General features: G+C 39.3%; 1 protein-coding gene and 1 pseudogene across 2 annotated transcripts in view; both read right to left on the bottom strand.

Moving 5' to 3' along the window:
* LOC106724788 overlaps positions 1 to 2,665 on the bottom strand; it is a 10,853-nt pseudogene extending 8,188 nt beyond the window's left edge.
* Positions 1 to 15,816, bottom strand: part of TRPC5 (transient receptor potential cation channel, subfamily C, member 5) — a 320,022-nt gene that overhangs the window by 30,304 nt on the left and 273,902 nt on the right. The window lies entirely within an intron of this gene.

A 15,816-nucleotide genomic window follows, 5' to 3' on the forward strand; every position in this document is an offset into this window, starting at 1 on the left:
GTCTTTGCATATGGGTTTAGCTTCAACATGATTCTCAGGTTTTTCAGTGGATTCTTCTTCAGGACTCTGCGGTGAATCTTCTTGCTATAAAAAGGTAGACACTATATTAACATTTTATTTACATTAAAAATAACCAAGTATATTGAGGTTGGGGCAAGAATTACTCTAAATATCACAACTTTACCGTGGTGCTCGGAGGGCTCTTTGGATCTCTGGGCTTTTCAAGATTCTGCTAAGGTCTGTATTGAGCATCTTGTGCATGGGAAGGCTGAAAGAAAAACCAAGATGTTGAAAATAGATGCCCAATCTTATTTCTCATGTGATTAACATGAACCTCAACAGAAGATAAAGTTTTAACCATTTAAAAGCTCTCCAGAATTCAATTGAAATTTCCAACTACACTACCATTTCTCAGAGTATCTTACCATTTCAGTATATTACATCTGTATATAAGGGGAAATAGCAACAAAACAATCCGTTATTTAGAAAACAAGAAAACCAATTCTGAATGTAAATATCCATAATATAAAAATTTATGTTCAGTTTATGAACGTAAGAACACTCACTTGTAGTTACTCTTGAGGGAGGCAGCTCTACGCCAAGTGCCATACAGCTCATCTAACTTGCGGAAAGCACTTTCAGTCCAAATGCAGAAACGGCCCACATGCCCTCCAGGTGCAAGTTTCAAAATGTTCAGTTTGCTTACATTAAGTAGAGTGATTCCAGGGATGTTTCTGATGGCTTTGATGATACCGTTGTCCTCATTATAGATGATACAAGGTCCCCTGCGCTGGATACAACGATGGTTTCTCATTTCGCCCTTGCCAGCCCTCATTCGCTGAGAGGCATAGACCTTTTTTAATATCATTCCAGGCCTTAAGTTTCTTAAGAAGCAAAACAGCCTCCTTGGTTTTCTTGTAGCCTTCAACTTTATCTTCAACCACCAAAGGAACTTCAGGAACTTCCTCAATACGGTGACCTTTAGACATGACCAGTGCTGGTACGGCTGAGGCAGCAAGGGCAGAGAAGATGGTATATCGTTTCTGTGTTATGTTTACTCTGCAGTGCCAATGGCACCAGGTTTTGGTTGGTGCAAACATGCGGTCCCCACAACACATATTTTCAAAAGCACCCTGGCCAGAACGATGAGTTCCACTACCTTGGACTCTGGGAATTCTAGTCACAGCTCTGCCAGTACCCTAGGACTTGGCACTGGTTTGATGACCTGCCAATTCACTGACAGCATAAGGCTGTCTATTTTTTTTTTGCGCAAGTTGGTGTGAACTTGCAGATGTTATTTTGTTTCATGTTGTCCCAAAGTTCCCTTAGGCTCTCCTCCTGTTTTTTCATCTTCTTTTCTAGTTGCTGCTCTGCTTGGGTATTTTTTCATACCTTGTCTTATAGCTCACTGATGTGGTGCTCCACTTCTTCTAGTCTACTGTTGATGCTTTCTATTGTGTTCTTTATTGCAGCAATGTCATTTTTCATTTCTTCTTGGTTCTTCTTCATTTCCTCTTGGTTCTTACACATATTGTTGAATTTGTCTTCCATCCTTCTCAGCATCGTTATGACCATTGCTCTGAATTCTTTCTCTGACAGATTGCTTGCCTCCATTTCGTTTACTTCCTTTTCCGGTGATTCCTCCTTTTCTTTCATATGGGGGCTGTTTCTTTGTCTCCCCATCTTCGCTCCTTTCAGGGTATCTGGTTATGTAGTTCTTCCTCCCCTGCGTTGACTTAAAGGCACAAAATACTACATGACAAGACACAATGCACAGGGCACCAAACATAAATGTATTCACAATACCAATAACCCCAAACAAAGGTGACCACCAGAAAAAAATAGAATTAGGGAGAGAAAAGAGTGCAAAAATTATATTGAGAAAAGGAAAAAAAATGTAAGAGAGAAAAGAAAGAGGAGAAAAAAGAAGGGGGAAAAATATATGTATGTGGGAATAAAACTCCAAAAACCAACAGCTAATCCAAAAAATGCAAACAATAAACACCCTGAGATGAATGCAAATGACAAACAACAACTAATCCAAAAAATTCAAACAACAAATACCTAAACAACAAACATTCAGGTGAATCTGAGGAGGCAGAGCTCCCTCCAGGAGACCTCTGACCTTTCTGTCCAAGGATTGCCTCACCAGCTGTGTTTAATTTGCCAATTCTGGGTGGGTGTTATTTGATTCAGCTGTTCTTTCTATATGCTCTGGAGAAAGTGCAGGGCCTATCTGCATATTTGGTGCCACTTTGTCACCCCATAGACAAACTTTTTAGGTGTTTGTGGCCTGGGAGGCTGGAGTCTCGGTGTTCGTGGGTTCACAGCTGAGGCAGCTGGTCCCTGGGCGTTGTGGTTGTAGGGTCCCAGGAGGTATCTGAGGTCTCCCTGGTTGAAGGTAAGGCTGGGCTTCTGATCACAGCAGCTCTCTCCTTCAAGATGTCGCGGTCTCTGCGGCAGAGACAGCCACTCTGTGAGAGATTTCAGCAGTAATAGAGGCTGCCCGGTCAGGGAGCCAGGTCCGCCAGTCCCCAACAGTCCCATGGGATAAAGCTGTCTCTCACTCACAAATACAGACACTCCCCACATGCAGGTCCATGCACTGTGCTTTTGATCTCTCACTCACACACTATCTTGCAGCCTTCTCTCTGTTTGCCGCCATCTTGGCTCTCTGGATGTTTTTTTGATTACTGCTTCAATTTCATCAATAGTTATCAGCCTATTCAGATTTTTTGATTCTTCCTGATTGAGTTTTGGAAGATTGTATTTTTCTAGGAATATGTCCATTTTGTCTAGGTTGTCCAGTTCATTTGAGTAGAGTTGTTTGCAGTATTCTTTTACAATCCTTTGTATTTCTGTGGGGTTGGTTGTTACTTCATCTCTTTCATTTCTGATTTTGTTTATTTGGGTCCCTTCTCTTTGTTTCTTGGTAAGCCTGGCTAGAGGTTCTGTGAATGCTGCATCCATTTGCAGCTAGGTTTCAAAGTCTGGAGAAGGGGCTGATGCACAAATGAATATACTAGACAAGAATATAAATTTAGAAGGCATGGGGGAGCCAGGCAGAGACCTTTCTCTCTAGCGGAGAGACTCTCTGAAACCCCAGACCCATCAGCTTTTATTTACTTGAATGCACACTTGCCCTTTAGGAATGCAAACAGGCATATCAATGGTAAAGTTTGGTAAACAAAAGGATTATCAGGTTAGGGGACTGCCTTCAGCTATTAGGCCAATAGTAGGGCAATATTATGCTGATTTTCAGCCCTGCTGAATATCAAAGTCCATTAGCCTTCCAGTGGACTTCTCGCATATTTATGCTAACTACTGTTGGTCTTTGCCTCCAGCAAGGTTCATCAATCTTGTTTATCCTTTCAAAGAACCATCCATTCTTGGTTCTATTGATCTTTTGTATTGTTTTTATTTTTTGGGGGGTGGGGGTCTCAATGTAATTTATTTCCACTCTGATCTTTATTATTTCCTTTCTTCTACTTGCTCTGGGCTTTTCTTGTTGCTCTTTTTCTAGTTCTTTGTTGGGTTATATAACTTATTACCAGTTTTTCTTGTTTTTTTGAGGTAGGCCTGTACTGCTATGATCTTCTCTCTCAGGACTGCTTTCATTGTGTTCCACAAATTTTGTATTGTTTTGGTGTTTCATTTTTTTCCAGAATGTTTTTTATTTCTTCTTCATTGTTTTTTTTAAAAAATATATTTTATTGATTTTTTACAGAGAGGAAGGGAGAGGGATAGAGAGTTAGAAACATTGATGAGAGAGAAACATCGATCAGCTGCCTCCTGCACACCCCCCACTGGGGATGTGCCCGCAACCAAGGTACATGCCTTGACTGGAATCGAACCTAGGACCCTTCAGTCCACAGGCCGGCGCTCTATCCACTGAACCAAACCGGTCAGGGCACCATTCATTGTTTAATAGCATGCTATTTATCCTCCTTGTGTTTGATTGGTTTTTATTGTAGTTTATATGTAATTTTATGCCATTGTGATCTGAGAAGATGCTTGATATAATTTCAAACTTCTTAAATTTTAGAGACTTAGCTTGTGTCCTAATATGTGGTCTATCTTTGTAAATGTAGTCTATAGACCACATTTCAAAGTCTATGATTGTATTGGTGTCGATTTCTCCTGTCATATCTTCCAGAAGTGTGTATTTGGGTGCTCCTGCATTGGCTACATATATGTTTACCAGAGTTATATTCTCTTGTTGTATTGTTCCCTTTATTATTATGAAGTGGCCTTCCTTATCTCTTGTTATGGCCCTTACTTTGAGGTCAATGTTGTCACAGATAAGTATTGCTACCTCAGCTTTTTTTTTTTCATTTCCATTTGCCTGAATTTTCCCCATCCCTTCACATTCAGTCTCTGTGAGTCCTTTGTTCTGAGGTAGGTCCTTTGTAAAAATTATGGCCTTTACTTTAAGGTCTATTTTGTCAGATATAAGTATTGCAACCCCAGCTTTTTTCTCATTTCCATTTGCCTGAAAAAATTTTTTTTCCATCCCTTCACTATCAGTCTGTGTGAATCCTTTGTTCTCAGATGGGTCTCTTGTAGACGGAAGATATATATGTCTTCTTATCCATTCAGCTACCCTATGTTTTTTGATCGGAACATTTAATCCATTTATGTTTAAGGTTATTATTGATAGGTACTTAGTTGTTGCCATTTTTTAAACCTAATTTCAATTTATCTTTATTGTTGAAAGTATTACAGATGTTCCCTTTTCTTCCCACTGACCCCCTCCACCCCACTCCTTCCCCCTGCCCAGGTCTTCCCTGCACTATTGTCAGTCTATGGGCTATGCATATATGCATATAAATTCAGATGTTGCCATTTTTATTCTTTATGCCTGTGTTTCTTCTACTTCTAATTTCTTCTTTTTACATCAGTCCCTTTAACATTTCTTGCATTCATATCTTGGTGGTAATAATTCCCTTAGCTTTTTTTATTTGTCTGTGAATCTCCTATTTTCCCCTTCAGTTTTGAATGATAGCCCTGCTGGATAGAGTATTCTTGGATTCAGTCCCTTGCTTTGCATCACTTTGTATACTAGTCTAGTCCCTTCTGGCCTGATGTGTTTCTGTTGAGAAATCGTTTGATAATCTAATGGAAGATCCTTTTAGGTAACTCTCTGTCTCTCTCTTGCAGCCTTTAAGATTCTCTTTTTGTCATTAACATTTACCATTGTACTCTGTGTACTTCTTAGACACATGACTTTTTTCTTCTCAAAGTCAGGGAAGTTTTCTGTCATTATTTCTTCAAAAAGGTTTTCTATTCCTTGCTCAGCTTCCTCTCTTTCTGGTATCCCTATAAAGCAGATGTTGCTTCATTTCATGTTGTTCCAATACTCCCTTAGACTCTCCTCCTGCTGTTTAATATTTTTTTCCATTTGCTGCTCTGCTTGGGTGTTTATCTACCTTGTCTTCTAACTTGCTGATGTTGTCCTCAGCTTCTTCTAGTCTATTGTTGAAACTTTCATTGTGTTCTTTATTGCCACTATGTCATTCATCATTTCCTCTTGATTCTTACAAATGTTGGTGAATTTCTCATCCAGCCTTTTCAGCATTTTTATAACCATTACTCTGAATTCTTTCTCTGACATATTGCTTGCCTCCATTTCATTTATTTTCTTTTCTGATGATTCCTCCTTTTCTTTCAGATTGGAGTTTTTCCTTTGTTTCCTCATTTTTGCTGTTACTTTGTGATTGTTTCTATGTATTGTATAAAACTTCCATGACTCCCCGATTTCTTGAATTTGTCTTGTGTAGTAGATGTTTTGTGAGACCCAGTAGTTTAGTCTCTCATGTCTTCTGGGCTGGATATTCTAGGGATTCCCACTACTTGAGATATTTGGGTTCTCTTGATTAGTTGGGTCTTAAATGTTATTGTCCCGTTCATAGATGGAGTCTCCTCTCAGGTTGTCTGGTTATGTGGCTTGCTCTCTACACTGTCATGCCAACCGTTGTGAAGGTGCTGACCAAACAGCACAAAATACAACACAAGACATGACACAAAAGGAACAGAACATAAATGTACTCAAGACACCTATAATCCCAATAGAAGTAACCACCAGAGAAAAGAGAATTAGGAGAGAGAAAGGAGAGCAAAAATGATAGTGAGAAAAGAGAAAAGAAAAGAAAAGAAAAAAGAGAGAAAAATAATGAAAGAATATGAGGAGACAACACAACAAAACAAATAAACCAAAAAGCGCAAAAAACAACAACAACAACAACAAAAAAAACACAAAAAATTACAACCCAGAAGAAGGGAGGAAGAATCTATAGAGGTAGAACTTAAACACAGAAAATAAGGTTAAGGAATTGGATGAGAAGGGGACCACAGTTTAGTATAGAGGAGGGAGAAAGAGAATGAGTGGATAAGCGCAAAAAATAAAAAAATAAATAAATAAATTTAGTTCGCTTCAGTGCATTTTAATGCCCCGTGTGGGCTGGTTTAGGACCCCACTCTTCTGTCCTGTAAGCAAATTCTGGGTTCCCTATTAGGTATTTAGGTGCTGACCACTGTCAGGCATTGTCTTTGGTGATCTACCCCTCCTCTGCTTGTGTCTGTATCCGCAGGCTTTGGTTGCAAGCAGGAGGAACCAATTTGCCTGCTTTGCCTGTCTGCCAGCTGTCAATCTTAATCACTCAGGTGTCTGTTTATGTCAGAGCTTTAGGTGGGGTTGGTGCTGTTTTGCTATCTGGGGATCAGATAGGTCTCCATTATGTTCCATTTACTTATATGAGTTTCTATATGCCAGTACCATGCTGTTTTGATTATTGTGGTTTTGTTGTATAGTTTTATATCAGATAGCATGATTTCTCCAACTTTGTTCTTTTTTCTCAAGATCACTGTCGCTATTCAGGGTCTTTTGTGGTTCCATATAAAGTTTGTGAAAATTTGTTTTAATTCTATAAAATATGCCATTGATATCTTGGTAAGAATTGCATTGAATCTAGATATCACTTTGGGTAATATAAAAATTTAATGATGTTTATTCTTTCTATCCATTAACATGATATATGCTTCCACTTATCTGAATCTTCTTCAATTTCTTTCTTCAGGGTCTTATAAATTTCTGAGTACAGGTCTTTTGCATCCTTGGTTAAATTTATCCCTAGGTATTTTATTCTTTTTGTAGTAATTGTGAATAAGATTGTTTTCATAGTTTCCCTTCTGATAGTTCATTATTGGTGTATAAAATGCAACTGATTTCTGAATATTGATTTTATGTACTGCCACTTTACTGAATTTATTTATCAGTTCTATTTTTTTTGTGTGTAATCTTTGGAGTTCTCTGTTTACATTATCATGCCATCTGCAAATATTGACAGTTCTTGCTTCCAAATTTAGATGCATTTTATTTCTTCTTGTCTGCTGTGGCTAGGAGTTCCAGTACTATGTGAATAAGAGTGGTGAAGGTGGACATTGCTGTCTTGTTGCTGATCTTAAGTTTTGCCCCGTGTGTATGACGTTGGCTGTGGGTTGGTCATATATGGCCTCTATTAAGTTGAGGTATGGTTACTCTATTCTCCATTGCTGAAAGTTTTTATCATAAATGGATGTTGAATTTTATCAAGTGCCATTTCTGTATCTATAGATATGGTCATGCAGTTTTTATCCTTCATTTTGTTTATGTGGTACATCACATTTATTGCTTGTGAGTATTGTACCAACCATCCATCCCAGGAATAAATCCAAGTTGTTCATGATGTATGATCTTTTAAATGCATTGCTAGATCAGGTTTGATAATATTTTATTGAGCATTAGCATCTATGTTCATTAGGAATATTGGCCTATAATTTTCTTTGTAGTGTCTTTATCTGATTTTGGAATTAGAATAATGCTGGCTTCATAGAATGAGCTAGGGAGTCTTCTCTTCTCTTGCATTTTTTTTGCAATAGTTTGAGAAGAATATTAGATCTTCTTTGAATATTTGGTAAAATTCACCTGTGAAGCCATCTTGTCCAGAACTTTTGTTTGTTGAGAATTGTTTTTTTTATTATTATTACTGCTTCAATTTTACTAATTGTAATCTGTCCATTCAGATTCTTTGATTCTTCCTGATTCAGTTTTGGAAGGTTGTTTTATTCTAGGAATTTATCCATTTTGTCTAGATTGTCAAATTTGTTGGCATACAATTGTTCATAATATTTTCTTATAATCTTTTGTATTTTGTTGGTGTCAGTGGTTACTTCTCTTTCATTTCTGATTTTATTTATTTGGATTCTCTCTCTCTCTCTCTCTCTCTCTCTCTCTCTCTCTCTCTCTTTCCTGGTTAAAGTTTAGTCAATCTTATTTATCTTTTCAAAGAGCCAGCTCTTAGTTTCATTGATCTATTATGTTTTGTTTTGTTTTTATTTAGTCTCTGTGTCATTTATTTATGTTCTGATTTTTATTATTTCCTTCCTCACTTTAGGCTTTGTTTGTTGTTATTTTCACGTTCCTTAAAGTGTAAAGTTAGATTATTTGAGATTTTTTTTGTTTGTTTCTTGAGATAGGCCTATAATGCTATGAATTTCCCTCTTATAACTGCTTTTGCTATGTCCCATAGATTTTGGGTTGTTGTGTTCTCATTTTCATTTGTTGATAAGTATCTTTTGATTTCTTCCTTGTCATTGTTAACCCATTCATTGTTTACAAACATTATTTAGCCTCCATGTTTTTGTGTGTTTTTCAGGTTTTTGGGTGTGTAATTGATTTCTAGTATCATATCATTATGGTTAGAGAAGATGCTTGGTATGATTTCTTAAATTTATTGAGATTGCTTTGTGTTATAACATGTGGTCTAGCCTAGAAACTATTCCATTTGCACTTGAAAGGAATGTGTATTCTGCTACTTTTGGGTTAAGTGCTCTGAATACATCTATTAAATCTGTCTAATCTAGTGTGTCATTTAAGGCCACCACTTCCTTGTTGATTATCTGTCTAGAAGATCTATCAATTGATGTTAATGGGGGTGTTAAAATTCCCTAATATGATTGTATTACTGTCAATCTCTCCCTTTATGTTCATCAAGGTTTTCTTTATGTATTTAGGTGCTCCTATGTTGGGTGCATAAATATTTACAAAGGTTATGTTTTGTTTTGGACTGCTTAATTTATTATGTAGTATCCTTCTGTTTTAAAGTCTATTTTGTCAGATATAAGTATTGCTACCCCAGCCTTTTAAAAAAATCCCCACATGCATGAAATGTCTTTTTCCATCTTTTTACTTTTAGTCTTTGTTTATCTTTCATTCTGGGTGGATCTCTTGAAGATAGCATATATATGGGTCTTGTTTTCTTATCCATTCAGCTACCCTGTGTCTTTTGATTGGAGCATTTAAGCCATTTACATTTAAAGTGATTATTAATAGGTATGTATTTTTTGCCATTTTATTCTTCTAACTTTGTTTCTCTGTTTTCTTTTCCTCCTCCTCCTCCTCCTCCTCCTCAAACATCAATGATGAGAGAGAATAATTGATCGGCTGCCTCCTGCATGCCCTCTAATGGGGATTGAGCCTGAAACCTGGGCATGTGCCCTTGACTAGAATTGAACCCAGGACCCTCCAGTCCACAGGCTGACACTCCATCCACTGAGCCAAACTGGCCAGGGCTCTTTATCTTCTTTTTAAAGCAGGCCCTTTAAAATTTCTTGTAATGCTGGTTTGGTGGTACAAATGTCTTCAGCTTTTTCTTGTCTGGGAAGCTTTTTTAAAGAAAGATTTTTAAAATTGAATTTTAAAGAAAGAGGAAGGGAGAGGCATAGAGAGAAACTTTGATGTGGGAGTGAAACATCTATCGGCTGCCTCCTGCACGAGGGGTTAGAGCTTGAAACCTGGGCATGTGCCCCTACTGGGAATCAAACCAGCAACCTTTCAGTGCATGGGACAAAACCCAACCAACTGAGCACACTGGTCAGGGATGGGAAGCTTTTTATTTCTCCTTCAGTTTTAAAAGCTAGCCTTGCTGAATAAAATAGTCTTGGTTGTAGGAACTGGCTTTTCATCATTTCCAATATTTCATGCCAATCCCTTCTGGCTTGAAATATTCTGTTGAGACATTAGCTGAGAGTCTTATGGGAGGACCCTTCTAGGTAACTTATTGTTTTTCTCTTGTGGCTTTTAAGATTTTCTTTTTTGTCTTTAACCATTACCATTTTAATTATGATGTTTCTTGGTTTAGGCTTCTTTGGGTTCATCTTGTTTGGGACCCTCTGCACTTACTGGATTTGTGTATTTTTTCCTTCACTAGATTAGGGAAGCTTTTGCTCATTATTCTTCAAATAGGTTCTTGATCACTTGCTTTCTCTCTTTGACTTCTGATATCCCTATAATGTGGATGTTTTGACACTCCATTTTGTCCCAAAGGTCCCTTACACTATTCTTATTTTTTTAAATTATTATTTTTTTCTTTTTGATGCTCTGGGTGTTTTCTGCTACTTTGTCTTCAAAATCTCTGATTTGACCTTTTGCTTCATCTAACCTATTGTTTATTCCTTCTAGTGTATTCAGTGTATTCATCATTTCAGATACTGTAGTCTTCACTTCTGAATGGTTCTTTTTTATGGTTTCTATGCCTTTTTTATGCTGTTGAGCATTCTTATAACCATTACTTTGAACACTATATTGTATGAATTGTTTTAGCTCTTTTTCTGGAGATTTATCCTGTCCTGTCATGGGGGCCTGTTTCTTTGTCTTCCTATTTTGGCTACCTCTTTGTGTTGGTTTCTACGTGTTATATAGATCTGCTATGATTCCCAGTGTTTGTGGGGTGTCCTTATGCAATGGGTGTCCTGTAGAGTCAAGTGGTGCAGTCTCCTTTGATCAACTGATCTGGGTGCTCCAGGAATTTCCCTTGTGTGGGTTATGTAGGCCCTTTTGTTGTAATTGAGTCTTGATTGCTTTTCACCTGTTCGTGTGTGGAATCAACTGACCCCCAGGCTGGCTGATTGTGAGGCTCAACCCCGACCACGTCATGTGAGCTCTTTTGCAAATACTAATCACAGGAAGCAGAATTTGCCTCAGCAGGTCTTGGTGCCTGCCAAAATCTTCCTTTGGATATGCTGCTTGTGCAGCTTATTCAATCCTGTTCTGGCTCTTATCTAAAGCTGGCCACTAGGTTGGTTCTGGGCCTCTTGGGAGGAACTCTGGTGCAGGCCAATGTAAGTTGCTGCCTTCGACTGGCCCTTGGCAACCTGTTTAGAGCTACAAACAATCCACAGTTTGTGGCTACCTCTGCTCAACCTGAATGTGCATGGGAATAACCAAGCTGCACACCAATGCTGGCCTTTACTAGCATTAAGCCTGGGGGCATATCAGCAAAAGTCCAAAGGCACCCTGACAAGATCCACCTATATCCATCTGTCAGCTGCCTATTAGACTCAGTCATTGAAAGAGCCTCTGGATATGCTCCTCAGCAGGTGTAAGAACCACAAGGTGGGGCGACAAGGAGTCCAGAGGGTGGGGCAATTGATTCCCCCAGGCTTCTGCTTTAAGGAGGGGTGTGCTCCACCAAAGAAAGATGGCATGTGAGGTATAGGAGAATGACTTAGCACAGGTGTTCTGGTGGTTGTCCCTTCAGCTCCCTCTCCAGAGCCACAAAACCCAGATTCTCCTCACATGGCTCTAGTCTGCTCCGCCATCCTTCCTTTGGAGCCCAGGGTGAGTGTCTGAAAATGAAATCTTGTGTGGTGGCCCTTTAAGAGGGTGTCTGTGTCTCTAGTGGGCTACCACCGCTCCCTGCTAGACAGAAACCCTGCTGCTTTTTACAGGCAGATATTATGTGGGCATCTCTTCCTGGCTCTGGTGCTTTGTGCTGGGGAGCTCAGCTTGGAGTTTAGACCCCATGCTTCTCAGGGGGAACACCCCACAGCTGAGATATCCCTTTGGAACCTCAGCTGCTGCCTAGAGGAGCTGGGCATCCCTTTTCATATTTCCATACTTCCTACCACTCTTGATGTGGCTTCTTCTGTAAATCCTTGGTTATAAGATTTCCCTTCAGCTAGTCTTCAGTTGGTTATTCAGGATGATTGTTTTATAACTTAGTTGTAATTCAGGAGGAGATGAGTGTAACTTCCACTTATTCTGCTGCCATCTTGGATTCTTGTCTAATTATTGTTTTTATGTAAAGGCAATTTTATATTATACTTTGAGGATATCATATGGCTCTCTCTAGCTTCAAGCCAGCAATGGCACATCAAATCTTTCTTGTGATTAGAACCTCTGACATTCTTTCCTGCTAACAACTGGAGAAAACGCTGCTTTTAAAGGATTCATGTGGTTAGATTAGGCCTATCTGAATAATCTCCTTGATTAGTAACCTTAATTACATCTTCAAAATCCCTTTTGCTATGTAATGCAACATAATCACATGCATGCATTCTCATCATATTCATAGTCCTGACAATTAGGGTGGGAAATTTTGGGAGAGAATTTTAGGATTTTGCCTACCATAGTGATATTCAGACTGTTTAATAAACTGGACCCATCAGCATGCATTCAAGCAATAGCACTGGAGCAGGGGCATGGCAAACACCTGATGTTCCAAATGTTACCCTTCACTTGCTGCAGTTTGAGATTGTCTGTGGCATCAGAAATGGAATATCTGGAGTTGCAGCTGTTTACCAACTGGTTTAGAAATATTTTATTATTTTAACAACTGGGTGCCATGTCAGTGCATAGCAGTTGGTTATCTGGCTGGTTAGAGGGTTACAAATCATGGTGTAGTGTGTGAAGTGCTGCCACCTTCTCTGTGTTTTGAGAGGCTGTGGTTAGTCCCAGATGATGGGGAGAGGGCGGGAAGACCACCTGCATTCCTTGCCACTTCGATGGTGTGTAGCAGCTCTTTCCAGCACTTTGTTTTATTTTGTTTAGAAGATTTTTTATTTATTTTTATAGCGAGAGGAAAGGAGAGGGAGAGAGAAACATTGATGTGAGAGTGAAACATCTGTTGGCTGCCTCCTGTACGCCCCCTACTGGGGATCAAACCTTCAACCCAGCATGTGCCCTGACTGGGAATCAAATGGGCAACCTTTTGGTGCATAGGAAGATGCCCAATCAACTGAGCCACACCATCCAGGGCCTTGCCAGCACTTTATACTGCTGGATTTGTTCTGATGAATGCATTCATTTGCATGGCTGTCTTCTGCAGTGCAAAAATCCATCCATCATCTGAGACTAAAAATGTTGCTACACTAAAGGAGACAACAATGCTATGTATTTGGGCTCTTCCCACCCCATCCAGCAGATGTGGCTCAGTGTGGCAAGTGCTATTTACTTACTCTCAGCATTACAATGATCACTCCAAAACAGCCAAAGAAATTGAGGGTTCTTATTAGCTTGCTGAATGCGGCTCTATCACAGATCATCATAAGCTCCATGTCTTAGGGGGACCAATCTCAGGTACAGGAGAAACCCCTTGTGTGTGAGCTGAGAGTAGGAATATGGCCTAAGGTCAATTAACTTTGTGGGACTGGTCTGTCTCTCCAAAATATTATTTTTATATAGGTGAATTTGATTAAAATGGCATTGGGGCAGCTTCACTTGATGGAATTGGGAGTATACACATCAGGAACAGCAGTGACAAGATGGATCTGTGAATAAAGTGTCACAGAGGAAAATAAGCAGCTTGAGGGGGATTTAAATCACAGCTAATTACAAACAACAACAATATACAATATGGCCAGCTTCACCTGCTGATGCTGGCTGGGATCACAGAGCACAGGCCTAGAGTGATCCCTACTTTTCCACACTTTGAGGCTGACTCTATCCACTAGCGCAGTGAAGCCTCTTCTGGCATAGAAATATGAATTGCCATATATCCACTCCATCAGCAGTTCTGCATCCTACACAGAGCATTGAGAAAGAGTTCAACCCTTCAAGGGATTGCTATTACTTGTTATTCTTGAGCCCTGTACACACTGAATTGACTCACAGTGAAGCACATTGACAACTGAATCTCTATTTAGACTCAGCCTGTGATAACTTTTGAAGTAGGAGAGATTTGTCTTTAGTGGCTTCCCTTCCTGTAACCTTTTCTTCATATTAAGACCATCCTAAAAATTGCATTCACTGCTGAAGTATAGATGTGGCAAGTGGAATCAAATCTATTTTCTGATCTTTACCACTTAAACAGATTCAGGTATTTTTGGAATCAGGTTGCCCAATATCAGGATTCTATGGGATCCAGTTCCAAATTGTAAAGGCACATTACCATAGGATCCTAAAGAAGCAGGTAGTATCCAGAATGGTTAGCCATGACTCTAGATGTGTGAGATGGTGTAGATCCCATTCAGTCCATCTCCCCACAACTCACCCACCCCTAACGACCAGCTCTCTCCCAAGCCAAGGTATTTTCCTCAGGTGCAGCAGTAGCTAGCATCAAAACACAACTTATTACCAGCAAGTGGGGTGGTAAGAGAGCTGAAGTAGATAATTTCCACCCTTCCTAGAAAAATGTTGCTGAGCTCAGTGGGGAACACCACAGCTATGCATTATGTGACAAGAAAATATCTCTCTTTTCCACTACCATTAGGAACAATCAGCTGTGAGACACCCAGAGAGAAAATGACAAATGCCTCATTATGAATATTGCCATCTTTGGCAGGGGTAGTGGGTTAGCATGGTAGATATAGGGTTATAGAAATAAACCCCTAAGACTCTATGCTTCTCCCCCTTATAGAGACAGACTACGAGTGAGCATAGATCAATTCAGAATTCTTGGTCTAATTGTGTTTGAACTAGAGAGAGAGAGAGAGAGAGAGAGAGAGAGAGAGAGAGATAGGTATAGAAAAAGGAAAAGAAGAAGAAAGAAATTGAACTTTATTCCATTTCAAAAGTACAGATGGACAGAATTTCAGATCAATAAAAAAATCTTGCGAGTCCATCAGTTCATCTATAGACACCCAGACTCACAGGATATCAGAGTTGGCAGTGATATTAAGTATCACTGAGTCAGACATACAGATGCCGAACAGGTACCTGAAAACATGCTCAATATCAGTAATCATTAGGGAAATGCAAATCAAATCAACAATGCAATATCACTTCATACTTATCAGAATGACTTATAAAAAAGATAAGAAGTATTGGCAAAGATGTGGAGAAAAGAGAACCTTTGTGCACTGTTGGTGGGCATGTAAACTCGTACAACAGCTCTGGAAAACAATATGGAAGTTCCTAAAAAAATTAAAAGTGGAACTCCCATATGATCCAGCAATTGTACTTCTGAGTACATATCCAAAGGAAATGAAGTCACTATCTTGAAGTGATATCTGTGCCCCATGCAGCATTATTCACAGTAGTCAAGATATGGAAACAACCTAAGTATCCATTGATGGATGAATGGATAATGAAAATATATATATACACGGAGTGGCCAGATTATTATGACTACCTGACATTTGTAGGCAAATTAGCTATAATTTCACACTGAAGTTGCTAGAGGGCCAGATAATTATAAACGTCTGAATAGCACAACATACCTAAGTATCATTGCTGATCAAGTTCATCCTATCATGTTGATGGCGTATCCCAATGGAGATGGCTTCTTCCAACAAGACAATGCACCATGCCACGGTGCTCATATTGTGCAGGAGTGCTTTCAAGAACATCACGAGGGAGTTACCTTGCTTAGGTGGCCCCCACAATCACCAGATCTCAATCCAATTGAGCATTTATGGGACGAAGTTAAAAGAGCCATCATCAAGCTGGTTCCACAACCATCAAATCTCACAGAACTGGACAGTGCTATTCATCAGGCATGGTGTCAGATTCCTCACATCACCTTTCAACATCTCGTGGAGTCAATGCCAAGAAGAATC

Source organism: Myotis brandtii, unplaced genomic scaffold (genome assembly GCF_000412655.1).
Source record: "Myotis brandtii unplaced genomic scaffold, ASM41265v1 scaffold973, whole genome shotgun sequence".
Lineage (NCBI taxonomy): Eukaryota > Metazoa > Chordata > Mammalia > Chiroptera > Vespertilionidae > Myotis > Myotis brandtii.